At 31.1% G+C, this 17,818-nt stretch overlaps 1 long non-coding RNA gene across 1 annotated transcript; it reads right to left on the reverse strand.

The window, feature by feature from the left end:
* Nucleotides 1-1,420: 1,420 nt before the first annotated feature.
* Nucleotides 1,421-11,753, reverse strand: LOC123654216. The gene is made up of 3 exons (XR_006743211.1): nt 11,647-11,753; nt 3,320-3,329; nt 1,421-1,431 (listed from the first exon to the last, which is right to left on the reverse strand). It is a non-coding gene; the product is annotated as an uncharacterized LOC123654216 (long non-coding RNA).
* Nucleotides 11,754-17,818: the final 6,065 nt, after the last annotated feature.

The following is a 17,818-nucleotide window of genomic DNA, read 5'->3' on the forward strand; positions in this document are numbered from 1 at the left end:
TACTACGAAGGTTGTGTACGAAGTTACTCAATGAGTCGATGACCGGAACGTATTACGAACGTACACGCCGAAGGTCTCTCGCACTGAATGTACATATGTATGTGTACCAAATATGTGAAACTTTAGTACATCTGTTCGTTCTAGAGAGCCTTGAAATATATATGCGGGGTTTTGATACTTTTTTTGTATTAAGGATGGAGTTTTTCAGAGATAGGTTTTGTGGTAGATTTATAAATCGGATTAAAATTTATTTAAGTAAGCTTTTTTGAATCATTGCTATGTATTATATATAGTGAAATTGAAAAGCAAATAAATAACTCTTTTAAAAACTGTCTATACGTATAGTTAGCGTAGTTATTATAAAACATTTTGATACCAATTAAATTATGATTTCAAATTAAATTAATCATTATTATTCTTATTCTTAAAAATCAGTTGACGGTTAAAGTAGCGTCTATAAAACAATAAAAAACCTTTAATTATATCGTATTTAGATCACAAAAGATCAATAATTCGAGCTCGGTTTTATTGCAGGTCTGAATGTAATTCGAACGAAAGTTTACAAGTATATTTTCAAACGTTCAATTGCGAGCAGACTCACAATTCTCCATTGTTCCGCTATTCGTTTTTCCTTTGATCCAGTGGTCGTTGTTTATTGTTTTATCGATACATTAGATAGCTATCGTGAATCTCGTATCGAGTACGATATTTCGTTCGACGGGACATTTAATAGATTAGTGTTTGATGCATCACATATTTTATACAATACAATATAATATATAATAAAGTTATATACAATAAGTTACCAACTTTAATATTTTATTTTATTTTAATAAAGCGGATATATGCCATAATTAAATAAAGCGCAATGATATGAGTATATTCTATATTTTTGGTATCTCGATTGGTTTAATTTGAGACTTATCGACTATATATATATGGGAATTGGGGATTGTAATAACATTACCAGATATGAAAGTAAGTATCCATATATAATATATAATATATATACGTAATATTATATAATAAAACTTAACATGAGTTGTAATTGCAGTGGAAACCGCGCGAATATTCTTGTAGTAAAATAAATAGTTCATCTTTGTTCCAAGCACTCGATTCAAACGGTAGACTTTCTTTGAATCGAGTCATTCGCAGATTTCTTATGATCAAAATAACAAGAACTGGTTTGTATACCTTTTTAATAAATATATTCTAATCTCTTACTAAACGACACTTCAAACATTTATACTTATTTATTATACAATGTAATTATATTTATTTATAGTATAAAATTCATATACGAGTGTTATAATTGTTTTAACATTAACACTTAACTTTCGAACGGAAATAAATATGTTAAATTATGTATAATAAGTTCTTTGAAATTTGTCATCTAATTAACGATACAAATTTTTTACAGTTAAAGCTGTTCTACTTTCAAGTTCTTACAATTTTTTTACTTTGATTTGTATATATTTGATTGAATACTCTTTATAAACCTTATACTATAGACCTATTTTTAAGGAATAACAAAAGCTATCATTATTTTTACAGATACAACATAGTTATAAAATGTATACACATACATATATTGTAAAATTGCAGGAGTACTGCAACATCTAAATTCGCTTTTAATTCTAATTAAAAATTTCAATAGCTAGTTTATATACTATGTACTACTAGGACCATCGAAATACAATGTAAGGCTTTACGGCGTTCTAAAAAGTACTAGTTTTTATGTCCTTCAGCATTCTCGGTTAACTAACCAGAGTTAACGGTAAGACCTGTTCTAGCGTAGCCAACCGATAATCGGCCTTCCATACCGAACAATTTGATTTAAAAATAATTACGATTGAGCAAAAACGCAATGCGAATGCATGAGAAAAAATTGCAAGTCTTGTAAGGCGTTCACTCTTATGTGTATGTACGTTGTACTGTATGGTTCTACCTTCTACAAGTTAAATACCTGAACGCTATTAATAAAATACTTTAACTGCATGGTGTCTATTCGTTAAGTTTCGTTAAAAAACAATTACAAATACAAATTTGAAAAAGTAGGAAGTGTCAGAGTGTTTTCGATTATAAAATAGGTGACTATTTTTGGACCTTATTTTTGTTACAAAAAATAATTCGATAGTTTGTTTTTATCCAAATAAGTTGAAAGATTAACGTTCAAGACGAAAATTACAAACTATTCTCTCATCATCAATTTAAAATTGGTCACGATCATGTTATTATAACCGCAAACGAGGAAATGATACATTCGTTCAAACAATTTCAAGAGACACAAAAAACAAATATTCTTACACAAAAAAAGGCGAAATGAATGTAATTTTTTCGAACAATTCGGGCTGAGGCGCCACAATCGTATACGGGCTTGTTTAATCAAGCTGTCATTGCACACAAGTGCTGCGAAAACACAGATAAAAAAGAAACAGAAGTGTAATAACCGTGAGAGGTTCGTTATCTCGTCGCAGACGGCATACGTCTGAATGAGGCCATTCGACGCGCTAGCTGCCAGCATTTGAGTATTGCCCCCCTTAATTAAGAGGGACGTTGAGTGGTCTGAAGCGTCTAGGCGGCGCACAATGCCTGTCCCTACACCGGTTAATTCGAGAAGCCTTATTGTTCTTGATCGTTTCCGTATACCGTGCGGAAAATGTGGAAATCTAAACGGTTTGGTTTCCAAATTGGTATAAATTTGGCTTTGAGCTGTTTTTTTCAAGTCTGCCTAGTTACCGTTAAACGTAATTAACGTTTATTTACGTCAAAAAATGTACGTAACTTATTAATTATTGTATTATACATCCTGTTCTTATGGTATACCACAACTGGACAAAAAAGAAATCCCTACTAAGGATAAATAATGAAATTAATTAATAAATAAACGATTCAGTTACTTTATAATATAAATATAAATTAGGTATGTATATTATATTACTTTTTCCTCCTATTTTAAAACCATGTCTTTGTGATAGGAAAATAAATTAAATAAAAAAAAGGACAATATTCTCGTGTAATTTTATTCGTTCCTTAAATAAACAACAACAGTGATATAATAAGCTCTGTGTATATAATATAAAGCAAATATTTTTCTTGCTCCATGATTAGATTCCTCAAGAAAATGATTGACAGTGAGCAACACAAAGACAGAGCAATCAGAATTCCTCATTATTTTTTTCGTTTATTTCTTTATTTACAAGCAAATTTGATTAAGTACGTATACGGTTTTTTTTACTTATTTATTTGGACCAAGAAGCGAAATGTATTTTATGATTACTTTCTTCTTATCAGATTTAGCTCTTAATACGATCTTAACTTTTTTAAAACTCAAATGAATAAGTGATCGTTAAAAATTGTTTTGTTTTTATTAAATAAGAAATTCAAAGCCGCTTATCAATAATTATGTATTTTTCTTGTTAGAATTTTTAAGCGTTTACTTTGGTTTCATCATTATACAGAATAATCTATTATAATGTCTATGTAGGTTTACTTTTTGATATTTACAAAAAAACCTGTTTAACAGAAAATACATCAGAAAACTTATCATTATATAGCAAACCATAAGTTTTTATAGTTTCCGAGATAAAAAGCGCGAACGTTATCTATACACAGAAGATTTCTCCTGAATAGATATAAGAGGTTTATTCGATCCCATTCATTCACCTTAGTTACTTTTCCTGGCGTTAAACCAGCGTTAGGGGATGAAATTCAATAGATTCCTTTGTGCTGTCTTAAAGTAATGGGTTACCGGGAACACGGTGTAATATACTTTGTAAATTGTGTCATTATGGAATAACATTCTTTTATCTTTTTAATTTTTGTATGGGACGTATGGATGGTACTGTGTTTACCTTTTTAATATTAAAATAGAATTGAATAAGGTAATGGAGTTTTATTTTTATACGCATGTATTTTTAATATATGAAATACTTTATGTTAATAAATTGAAAATGTGATTTTATTGTACAAAAATACAAATGTGTATTTATTTAAAGTTCTAAAAATAAAACATAAACATTCAGCCTGTTACATCCCACTGTTGGGCATAGCACTCTTTTTCCATGTAGGAGAAGGATCGGAGCTTATCCACTACGCTGCTTCACGACGGCTTGGCGGATTTGGATATTCCAAATTATGAGTAACGATAACTATCAGGTGTTTTTTTAGGTAACAACTTGGGCCTACACCTTAACGTGCTCTCCGAGGTACCATGGGTAGACCCCTAAGGACAGACATCCAAACCGGAAAGAAAAATATAAATGTACAAATAAAAAAAAAAATTACATAAAGATAAATGGAAGAGGGATGATTATGAGTTCGAATATTTTCGTACGAATTTTATATGTTATTTCTCTTTTCACCAAAATGTATCTAACAAAAGTCCAGCTGAAAATACGATCTATACGGGAATCCGGATTCGGCCATTGTGCTTTAGCGCCCTATTCAATGTATTGTCCGATTCTGAATCACAGCAATTTAATACCAACCATCGACGTTGAGCGTCCTCTTTCCGAAATAATAGGCCGAATTGATACCGCGCTCCGGAAACATAAGACTTTTTAGAGTTCAAATTAGAATGGTATAGAACCGAGTAATTCGTTCGGTTTACACAAAGGTATTAAATTTATCAGTATCTTTATGTTTTATTACTTTCTTTATTGTTCATCTGACGGGTATGATAATAATTGTTAAACGTTATGCGCGAAATATGATAGCGTTTGTCATCTGTTTTTGGGGTCGATTTATATCTTTTTACGCAGCGAGTTTAGATTGTAAAGCCATAGATATATTAAATATATAAAAAATACCTAAGTTGTGTGTTATCTGTTCACATAAGTAGGGTTAATTAAAATAAGCATAAAGTATTCTAACCGATCTTGTACTGTTTCTACATTGTAAAAAAAATGTTAACTTAAAACACATATTGAACAAATTTAATAATCTACATATAAATCGTTACTTTTAATATAATCACTTATTTATTATTTTATATATTCGTGCATTAAACTTTAACCTTTCTTCTGCATTTAATAAGAAGTAATCTCTAAAGCAGCGGGACATTTATAAACTGTTACAATAAACTATAGTACAGTAACTAAAAAATATGCAACCTAAATTATCTCATTTTATGCCGTTAAAACATTATCATCTATGCTACGCAAATATACAAGAATATCAACAAAACAATGCTAGCTGCCAGTGAAATAAAAGCGACTAATCTTAATATATATAAATCTCGTGTCACAATGTTTGTCCTCAATGGACTCCTAAACCACTTAACCGATTATAATAAAATTCGCACACCATGTGCAGTTCGATCCAACTTGAAAGATAGGCTATATTTTATTTTGATATATTAATTATTATATTTAAGAAAAAAATAAAGAAGGCGGTACAAAGTTCGCCAGGTCAGCTAGTAACGAATAAAAGATTGGGCAGTGTTGACAAAACAAAACTTTTCCAATTTTAGCACGGCGGAAATTAGGGATTTTATACTAAAAAATTAAATCTGCTTTCCGAAAAATTGGTACGGGTCCCACGAATGAATCAAGTTTTACGAGAAATTCCACATGAAGGTGATGCTTCTAAAAAACAGGTTATTATTCCGACTCATTCATGCGAATACCACGTGTGACAAGTTTTTGCGCTTTGACTTTTCACAGAGAGCATCTATCCGTTACAAAATAATGCAAAGATTCTTCGACTACAATTTTATTGACGTTAACGAAGTATTTACTTCGAAATAAGATTCAACAGAATTATTAACATTCTTAATGACTCTTACCCCTGTAGTTCATAGCGTTATTAATTAAAACCTATAATAATATATTTCTCGAAAAAATTATTAAAACACTATTTTTTTAAATATTTTTTAATGATTTACAATAATCTTAAGACTAGCCGTTAATTAAACGTTTCCACTTCAATATGTTACTATGAAATACCTATACAAGTATATGATGATTATTTCATTCGAAAAATAATCATTTACACAGTAAATAAAAAAAACAAGCTCATATCCCTAGAAAAGGTCGTTCGAAAAAATAAACAAAATAATTTTTAAATTATTACCTTCTATTATTTTTATTACATCCTATGGTGTAAGCTCTTGTATGTGTTTAAAGAACACTTAAATTAATAACAAATGAACCAAGGCAGTTATAACATTTTATATAATTATTTTTAACGATATGTTACTTGTAGTTACAGACGGACAAAATATTATTCTCATAAACTTAACTTTCCTTAACAAAAAGTTATTACAAAGCAAAAAAATAAGAGTTTAAGGTAATCCAATAGACAAATAAATGTATAATTTACCGAAATAACATATATACTTCAAATATTTCAAAGACGTTCATCAGATTAGTAAATGAAAGTTTTATCGATTTAAGTATGATATAACGAAGCAGAACAATAAATCTAAGAAATCAACCTGTTTTATAAATATCACAGTAGGCATATAAACTTCAAATTGCAATTACCGTTTACTATCCATAAATTATACTGTAAAATAAATATTGTATTATTTTCCTTGTACTAATTTTAATACCTCTTAAATTAATCTGCTCATACTCCGTAAACTCCTCTGAATTCCGCTTCACTCTTCAGTGAAACGTCGATTTCTTAGGCTTCTTAGGCAGAGTTCGTATCACCCTCTAAAAGTCAAGTGAGCTACGAGAGCCCACGGAAAGTTATTATAGGACAGGTGTGTTTCTATGGATAGGCACTTACTTATATTCCCTGTACCCCGACTCTTATTAATTTGGCTTATGACATAACATTGTTTCTGAAATTTATGAAATTTCTGATGATGTTTCTGAATTATATTATGAAGGCTTTATTAGACAGATATGATATTGTGTAATATTAATTTCGCAGAACATGGCAGATACAATGTTTTATTTAGGAATATTACTGTTAATTAAGTAAAGCCTTTATAACGTCAATATCATAATTGTTTACTGGGATACATTATTGTCTATTGTTTTGGTTATTAGCGAAAAGGGTAGGTAGGTTAGGATATAAAATTACATTCAGTATTTGTAAAAAAAAATTGAAATAAATTTTATGATTAATGACTATTAATTGTGATGTGTTACAATCGATTTTTTATAACACTTACCTAATCAAACTTTTTTTCTGCTAAATCAAATCGAACAGTTCTTATAATCCAGATAATAATATAACATTTTAAAGGGCAACTATCGGTACCAAATAAGATATTCTACACTGTATACTAGGAGTTTCCTTTTACCATATTTGGTTACTTCAAAGTAAACTTCTAACACGGCCTACTGACGTTAAACGTTCTAATAATAAATCGTAGATGATCTTAAAAAAGTAGGAAAAAAAAACGGATTAAGAGAAACAAGGAAACATAAGTTATAGCAAAGTAGCTGAATTAATTTATGAGATATACAAATACTAAAACTTAATTTTAGAATTATTAAAATAAAACGTTGTTTAGACGACAGGAATAAAGATCATAATAAACAAGCGAATGAATGAAATTCGTCGAGTTTGCGGAAAATAAGCACTCTAAGCTTCAAAACGATGACGTTAACATTTGTCAAGTTAAAACCAGGTTTTAATAATTTAATTAACCTGTATCAAAATGAATATACATTTTAGCTAAGTATTATAAATCTTTTACTCTTTCTTCTTTTAATCTTCTTCTTCTCTTCTTCTTCTTTTAATCTTTTACTCTTTGCTTATTTTTAAGCGACTTAAAAAAGAGGAAGTTCTCAATTCGACTGTTTTTTTTTCTATTGAAATTTTTGTCTTCGCCACTGCTAATAAATGATGCTCTTATTTTATTAATTATTTGTCAAAGTAAATTAAAGTAATTTTTTATTTGCGAGCCAACACATTTATTTATTATAGGCCATTTGATACTTGATTAGTTGATAGTTACTGATCGTAATAAGCTGATTTGTTACATGGCTTCCTTTGAATGACATCGTTCATTAAGAAGCTCTGTCTCACTATTTATGGTGACACTAATCCAAGCTTTGTCTGTTTCTCACTAAATGAGTTTCTGTGGCAGTGACAAACTATAGTATTACTTAATGATTCTTATGAGTAAGTATGTACACCTAACTCTGCTATGAGGATGATTGATCAAAGTGTGCTTTGAAATATATAAGATAGCCAGGACATGTAAGTGATTTAACGGCAGTATTAGAGATTTGATCTAAAGATTAAATAATTGGTTTCTCTATACGCCAGTACTGAAATGATAATATAAAAAGAACATAAATGATTGATATCATATTTTTATGATTTCATATAATTTACTGTTACGACTTAATTATAAACGATTATATCACTAACACACTGAGTCATTTAGATTAGATCCACTTATAGTAGGCCTAAAGATAGCCAGCATTTGATGAGATTAAAATTTTGATCACTGAACTTTTTAAGTTAATGTAAAAAAAAAACGGCCAAGTGCGAGTCGGATTCGCGCATGAAGGGTTCCGTACCATTGAGGCTATGTAAAATGTTTAGACATTTTTTTGTCTTAATATTTTTTGTTTTAATTGTATTGCTTATTATTGTAGTAAAAATACAACAGTATTTTGTGAATGTTTCAAGCGCCTACCTGTTACGTTTATTGGTATCGAGCAAAAGAGGCAAAAAATTCGCGTTTGTTGTATGGGAGTCCCTCTTAAATAATTATTTTACTTTGTTTTTAGTATTTGTTGTTATAGCGGCAACAGAAATGCATACGTTGTAAAAATTTTAAAGTAAAGATTATGTTAGTAAAATCCAAATGAAGGCATAAAATATCGCTATCATACATCGTGAGCTACACGCTCGCTGGTGGTACCGTGACCATTTCAAGAGCCTGACAAATTGAAGCATGGATTATCAGTCGAGTGTTCTCCTTTACCGGTCGAATGTGCTGAATATTCTGGAGCACCATTCTGAATAAAGCACCTTTCATTTTACGATTATTTAAGATATTTTTTTAAATACGTCAACGATTACAATAAAGGTTTTAAAAATATTATTTTTCTGTACATGTAAACTTTTTGCATACACTAAAATCGAAATAAAAATAGTTAACAAATAAATGCACGTCCTATATGCTTATCAATTAGAAAGATTGTTAGGATTAAAAAGCTGTGTCGAGAAAAAAAACACAAAAACACACAAACGCTTAACTACAACAAATACTTTTAGGATCGGCCGGTAATATCAATTCTATAGAATTGTTATTACCGGCCTTATTTGGAAATGAGTAAAGATTTTTTCATTAATTTAAATTAATAAACTCTAAAACTAGAAGGTCCTAGTAAGTAACTTCATACTAATTTGTAGTAATTTCATTAAAACGTTCATTTTACCCGTGAAACGTTATACTACAAAATATTTAAGCATAACTACAGTTTTGTATAACGAGAAGAAATTTTCGTTTACTACAAATGCAATACCAGCAAAAAGGAAATAAATACAACACTCGTTTAGAAAAAAAAAATCCGAACACATATGTATATCAGAATCTTTTATTTACTAATACGACAAAGTTTTAATTAAATATAGCACAAAAGCAAATCTAGTACGGATCTATTGCGAGACGTGTATGAGATTTATTGTAAAAATAGGCTTTTTTTTTCTTTTAACACTTGTATTTATTCGTCAATGTTGTCTTATTTGCACGTGATTGGTGAGTAAGGTGACCAGAGCGCCTGGGGAGATTGGGGATTGGGTCGGCAACGCGCTTGCGATGCTTCTGGTGTTGCAGGTGTCTATAAGCTACGGTAATCACTTACCATCAGATGAGCCGTACGCTTGTTTGCCGACCTAGTGACATAAAAAAAAAACGTTTCTCGCTGTTAAAATAAATAACAAATCTGTTCACTCTCGGTACAATGAAATAAAATTTGTTACATTTTTATAATTCTAAATGCAATAATTAATAAAGGAAAAAGTGATTGTTCAATTAAATAAATACTTAACATTTTATCTCAACAATAAATATAATACTTTTTTTAATTTACACACATGCCAGTTCATAGTTACTATTGTAACTTATCATCGCAAGTCAATTTAATACGCTAAAAGTATTGACAGACAATTGTACTTTTTAGATGCGTATAGAGTATCATTTATTGGTATAAGAAAATATTAAGCATACTTTGTATTTATAATAAAATTATGTACAACATATTAACGAACTTTTAAAAGGAGAAAACGATAATATTCACAACAGGTCCTAAACAGAAAACATGTCTAGCGCTTGTTTCTAACTCGAGCTAAGAACTAAGATACAAAGTTACTCTACACATGAAATCTTTAGACTAAGATTCTAACTTTATATTACGCTATTTCATTAACAGTATTAAGGTTTTGTTTCCTTACAAGTTTCAAAGTACAAAGCATCTCCCAACGTATCTGAGGAACGTGTATGGTAGGTATTACATGTAATGGAAACTAAACAGTAATCACCTTTACCTACGGAGCAATCATATTGAAAAACGGTAACTATAATTTAGTAATAAATGTTATTGAATATTATATAAGTACATGATAAATATTATCCAATTATATAATGGAAGGGATACAGCGAATACGAATGTAATTGTGCATACAACGAGTTTGTAGTAGGTACAATCTCAAATAATATTTAACAATTTATTACATTTCTTTGGGTAACTAAACGTCTCACACTCAACGGCTCTCACTAGGATTATCACTTGTGTTGGGGGTTTGGAAACACACACAATACACAAGCACAAACGCCCAGACCACGGCAAACATCTGATGTATGACCAATACAAACGTTTGCCATGTGCGGGGATCGAACCCTCAACCGCCAGCGCAACAGCCACAAACCAGTGTAGTGACCGTTGTGCCAACGCGTCGTCAAATGATAAATAAATAACTAACTTGTTGTCACATTGGACAAGTTGGCCAAATGGGCATTGCGTATACTGTAGCAAGTTCGATTGCCACAAATAACAAAAATTGTACAGGTCATGCAGATATTTGTTGTGGTCTGAGAATTTGTGCTTGTGCATTGTGTCGGTTGTTCGGAATCTCGACACAGAAATCCCAATCTACTGGGAACCGTTAACTGTGAGACGTTTATTTATGTACTTACTATACGAAAAAAAGCCCAGTAAACACATAAAAAATGCCGTTCAAAATTAAGTATAGGAAACTTGTTTTAATAATTTATATAACTTAGCGAGATACGCTAACATCACGTTAAGATAAAAATAAGCTAAGAGGAGTAAATCCAGTAATAGAGTGATTTATACAGCACTTTAATTCATGATCGTAAGAGGATTACTGAGAAAAAGGCGGCGGTAAATTATCTATAATTTAGCTCTATGAGTTACGCAAGTGAATTTAGTACCTACCAGTCGATATTGTTGTGATGAGATTATTTATATATAGTATAAATTATGCGCGATTTCTCCTGCGTTATTAACTGCTCTGCTTCTACGATACCCTATCACAATAACATCCCTATATATATGAACCGTTTTGACGAACATATTCTCCCGGTATATTAAACTGTATTAAGTATATGTATTTGTATTTTAGATACGTCCGATTTCTATATTTAGATAATTGTGTTTTTTATCTAAATAAATTAAAAAAAAAACGACTTGAACTTACATCGACAAAAACGAGCACGCTTTTGACCACACGACGGAAGTTAAACTTCTTTAGCTCCATCTAACTTGTATCTCTCTCTCAACTTCCGTTCGCCTCGACCGATCACACTTTTCGTAACGCTATCGTCACGCATTCACCAGCTTACTCGCCAAGTGAGGCGTGCTTAAAGAAGTTTTACTTCAATAACTGACAAATACACGTTATATATTAAATAGTTTTAGCTCAAAAGCTGCACGCCAGATCTCGCTTAAGTTAAGCTGAAGCGTAAATGAAGAACCATGTGACAAGCACCAGCTTTCGAATATAAAAAGAATCATTAAAATCGGTCCGCCCAGTAATAAGTTATGAAGTAACAAACACGAAAAAAAAAAATTAAGTCGAATTGAAAACTTCTTGATATTTTTTAAGTCGTTTAGAAACGTATCGTTTTAGCCTACGAGCTGTTAAACTCAGAAAATGTCTTGTTCGATGTCTAACTATTTGTAAACAAAACAATCCGTAATCTAAATATATCAACCGGTTTATAGCCACTTAAAAGACAAAAAGTCGGAAACAGATGGATTCTAAAAGCTTGAGAAATGATCACATCCCTTATACCGGCATTTTTAGTAGCGCGTTTAATTCCATTTGAAATGCAGAAAGAAATGCAGGCGAATCCTATGGGAGGAATGATTGTAAGGAAATTAGATTGTATTAAAATAGATATAAAGTGTAAATTTACTTGTAAATCAGTCAGGTGTAATTTGGTAAGCAATTTCCTTTGATACAAGAGCCAGACCGGTTGCGCCCGCGTTTACCTGCACGCAGGTTATACTATTTATTTTTGGAGTTCCGTTTATTGACCCATAAGCCTTAATTGTTGATTTAACTTAAGTATATGTATTTCTATATAATGATTTAATATGAAGAGTAAAGGGTATATGTAAAAAGTACAAAGCTCTATATGCAGTAAATAAAAAAAAACAAGGTTTAATTTATACACTGGATTATGAAAGATAATTACGTTAATAACAAATAATACTTTAGGAACTGTATAAATTTTATTTTAATTATTGTAATTTTTTAATTTTAGAAATAAACCTTAACTATTATTTATTATAAATATAAATAAAAGTTAGGATATATTTAATCATCTTTTTCAATCACAGTAATAATTCTGTGGTGTCAAGGAAAAGGGAGCTACCGTAGTGGCACCAATGACCGACAAGACCCAATAACCGACACTTTATATTTTGATTCAATAAAATAAGAGTAGGAAAACGATTTCTTAATATAGCAAAACTGTACCATAGAAAGCACACTTTTGATTGGCTCCCAGTGACTTTTGAGCGATATCCGTCTTTTTTTTTGAAAATGACGGTGTGACAACTGATTGCGCCTGGAGTACCGGTGAAAATTACAACATTTCTTAGTGAAATCCTTAAGGAAGTGGGTACATTTTTTTTATTAATTATACTAATGTAGTCTAACATATTTGGATTTTATGTTTTTCACGGGTTATTATAAGAACTATACGATCGATTTTTGTTCTAACGAAAGTTTAAGGTTATTTTGATATTAGTATAATGTTGGTGTCGATCACTGGTTTTCATAAACTGACTTTTACCAATAATCGACACGGGTCGATAATAATTTTTGAAAACATTTTTCGTTTGACAAGCGAATGTAGTTCTTCTTACTTTGCGTATTTGGTAGATATTTGAAGTAAACTAAACAAAGTCGAGAGACCAGTAATCGACAAGTGTCGACTATTGGGAAAATAATGTGTCGATGATTGGTTCTTACAGATGGTTCCGAAAAAATTGGTGATGAATACTTATTAAACTTTTAATTTTATTTTAACGACCCACTAAGGAGGCCGCGATTTGGCAGATACACATTATAGGTAATAGTCGATAACTGGGAGTCGGTAATTGGTAACTGTCGATTACTGGAGATTCGGTGTCGATGATTGGAGATTTATACACTTTTTCCATTTTTAGGATTTTTTTCTAATCCGGATATAGTTAATAAAAATATTACATCCTATTCTTATATCAAGAATATACCTTACCATACTCAATTGTTACTTTTGGTTTAAAGATGACTAAATGACCTTTAATTTTATAAAGAAGTCCACTATCTCCTTAAAGTGTCGACGATTGGTGCCACTACGTTAAGTCAATTTATAGTTAACTAATCAAAAAAAAAAAAAAAACCGTTAATTGGCGATGAAACTAAATAGTTTATACGGAACTCAAATCCCCGTCTACCAGAATCTTTTTTACAAACTTTTTGTCGATTATCATCTCGTCGAATCGGTAGAGGTCGTCTACGGTTTCCTTAAGAATGTGAAATTAAATCATCATGAATTTTGTATTTCTGCGATATTAATAACGAAAAAAATTTTTTTTTCTATATATCCCGCGTGGTTTCACCTGTGTTACATTTTACTCATGCAATGGATATTTAATTTTTTAGTTACTACTCCGTTCTTATTATATACTTGAATAAAGAACTTACTTAAAACAAAATAAGACATGTTAAAACAGTTTATTAGAGAACGAGTTACTCATAAATGAAAACACATAAACTTAGAATGACTTAGATATCTGTATGGACATTACAACGTTTAACGAGTATGAATAAAAAGAGTGAATACTCAATTATTTTACCGATATAGGTACAGCTAACGCAATGAATATTAGAACTTTAATGAAAGTAATTTATAAAGTCATCGTAAACTTATTAAATATATACTGCAAATATAAATTATAAGCTGTAACGAGCATGTACGAGATAAACTATTAATCTCTGATTGCCTGACCAGTGATTAGTATGCATTAAGCGATAATAAAAATAAGACTAATGCAGACATAAAATGTTTCCTCATTTGTATATCAAAATGTATATAACTAAATACGATAATTATTAGTACTAGGAGTGTTTAGTATTCTATATCTTACGAGTATATATAGATTCTCGTGTCACAATGTTAGTTAACATACTCCTCCGAAACGGTTGGATCGATTTTTATGAAATTTTATGTACATAACGGGTAGGTCTGAGAATCAGCCAACATCTATTTTTCATACCCCTAAGTTATAGGAGGGGGGGGATTAAGGGGGGTTTATAACATATATGACAAAACAACGTTTGCGGGATCAGTTAGTAACAATGAAACGCCGAGATACGCGCATAACTTCCAAAGAAACTACGACACGAACGATTGCTCTTAAATTAGATAATCATATGCTTTCTGTTGTTAACCAACTTCAAAATAGGAGGAGGTTCTAAGTTCTTTGTATTGTTTAAAAATGTGTGTTACCTCAGAACATTTGACTGGGTGGATCGATGATTGTTTTAATCGAAAGGCGGTGCGTGTCATGTAGTCCCATTTAAATTTGATCGAGACTGACGAGTATTTTTGCTTTATCTCTAATAAGGTGTGTTTACTTGACAATTTTTTCGTCGACATACGTTAATACCTCATAACTTTTTACTGGATGCAGCGATTTTAATCATTTTTATTTTAATCGAAAGCTGGTGCTGGTCCCATTAAAATCTAGTCGAGATCTGACGAGTACTTTTTGAGTTATCGCTTTTAATGCGTATTTACTTGACTATTTTTTCATCTACCTTACGTTGTATTATTGCTCGTCATTGTAATTGAAGTCGGTTTTTTTTTCAATCGCAAGCAAACTCAATTACGTTCGTTGCTGTCTGGGCTAGATTTCTATAAATATAAATACAACCGATAAAGTTACGGAAAAAAAATTGTGATGGTATGAAGTTTGCCATATCAACTAGTAACTTATAAGATTGTCATTAGTATTAGTCTTTAGCAAGGGTACAACAATAACAGAAGAGTTCTAGGACGCTGTATTTGAAGGCTCTAACAGACCCTTTTACTAATTCTCTGTCTGTCCACAGTCTGTCTGTAACAGAAATATATTGCAATATAGCGTAAATTCCTAAGGAAAATTTATAAGGAATATTATAAAAAATGTTACATAATATGTATGGCTTTTTCAAATAAGTAAACAATAATAAAATTAACATATAAAAGGGTCTCCGTTTCAAAATGAGTTTTTGAGGTCGAACACAACAAAACATGTTGAAGATAAGTATTTTCGTTATGTAAAATTAAGTTTTTCGTAATTTATTTTTAGTAACAAAGTAGGAAATACAATATTTAATTCTTTTGTGATCAAATTCTAATTTGGTTAATCTTATCCTACTGATGTTATAAATATAACAGTTTATGAGGATCGATGGATGGATGGATGCTTGTTATTTGTATTTTTTTTACGTAAAAACTACTTCACTGATTGTAATGAACAAGAAGTCTTAGTATGTAGATAGCTGGGGATCCAAAAAAACACATAGGCTACTTTTAACCCCGGCATTCCCACGGGATCGAAAATACGCAGGTGAAACTGCTAGGCACATATAGTGAATAAGATCTAGTATGGTAAAAAAATTAGAATATCAAATAGGGCCCGATTCCAAGATTCAGCTCTTCGCGCTACTACAGAACTAACTACATTAAAGTGTGTTCAAACATTTCAACGTAAATGAGAGTAGTCCGCTAAATAGGAGGCAAGCGAGTTTGACGGGATATATGGAGAGAGGGGACGCTGCATCCGGTGCTTATGTTAAGTGCTTTACACACTGAACGAAGTGAAACGTTGCGTTTACAGACTAACGACTTAGACTTTTTTTCGTAATATTTTAGACTTGTCCTGTCACTGTCTGACCATTGATAATATGAAATGTCATGGAAACTTAAAATAGATGCTTACGTTGTAGGTTACTAGATTACCTAAATCAAGCTATAGGTAATAAATAATAGCTCGTAAGTGATTAGCTTGATGAGGGTACCAAACTGTCATAGTGTATATATTAACACATATAAAATAGTGTGTGAAGAAGTAGTAAAAGCTTTAGTTCATACAGTAGATGACGGGGCCAGAAACCCATATCCATTTTGTCTTATCCTTAGCACCTTTCTATTCTCCTTCCTTAAGTGATGCAGTGTGGCTCATATGAAGCTGTAAGTAAGCTCATTTAATAGTCATTTTTACAAAAGGAGTTATAACTTTCTCGGTTTTAGTCAATATATTAATATTAAAGGCACGTGTGGTACACATAGCATTTGCGCCACAGCGTCGTAACGCAATAAGTTTAGTGTACACTACCCTTTAAAGCCTACCCGTCCCATTACAACCTGATAAATGATTGTAAGCGACCATGATTAGCAACTAAATGTATATAAATATAATTACAGACGGAGAAACGTTTGAAAAGTCTTAAAATGGATATCTCTTCTGCCTGCTTTTCTTCTATTTTCACAGCAAGTTACAACTTGCATAATACATTTTTATATACTAATATTAATACCGCACGCGTCGTCTTGTATACTATTTGTCGTTATATCTAATTTAAATGGTCTCTACATATTCATTAAGTTCAGAAGGGTAGAGCACCAGGTGTACGAAGTGGAAGCTTACGGTTAATGCTGTCTGACAAATGCGAATAAACATTATGATCAACTGTTAGATACTGTTACTGCCCCGCCCACACCTTTACCTATTTAACTCGAAAACCGTTTAATATTTATATTTATTAGCTTATCAAAAATTTTATACAGTTGATAAATATTTTTATGCTAAAATAAAACAGTTTACTTCAGATGCATCCAAATATGGAAATAAAATTATTCGAAGTGGCGGCCTTTAAATATGCCTTTATAGTTTCTTCTTCACTTTTTAACCGATTTCCAAAAAAGGAGGAGGTTCTCAATTCGACTGTATTTTTTTTAATGTATGTTACATCAGAACTTTTGACCGGGTGGACCGATTTCGACAATTTTTTTTAATCGAAAGGTGGTGTGTGTCAATTGGTCCTATTTAAATTTATTTGAGATCTAACAACTACTTTTCGAGTTATATCTAATAATGCGTTTTGACTTGACTACTTTTTCGTCGACCTACGTTGCATAGTACCGCATAACTTTCTACTGGATGTACCGATTTTGATATATTTTTTTTTGTTGGAAAGGAGATATTCCTAGTTTGGTACCATGATAAGGAAACCAGGATCTGATGATGGGATCTCAGAGAAATCGAGGGAAACTCTCGAAAATCCGCAATAACTTTTTACTGGGTTTACTGATTTTGATAATTTTTAATTTTAT

The sequence above is a fragment of the Melitaea cinxia genome, chromosome 6 (assembly GCF_905220565.1).
Source record: "Melitaea cinxia chromosome 6, ilMelCinx1.1, whole genome shotgun sequence".
Taxonomy (NCBI): Eukaryota; Metazoa; Arthropoda; class Insecta; order Lepidoptera; family Nymphalidae; genus Melitaea; species Melitaea cinxia.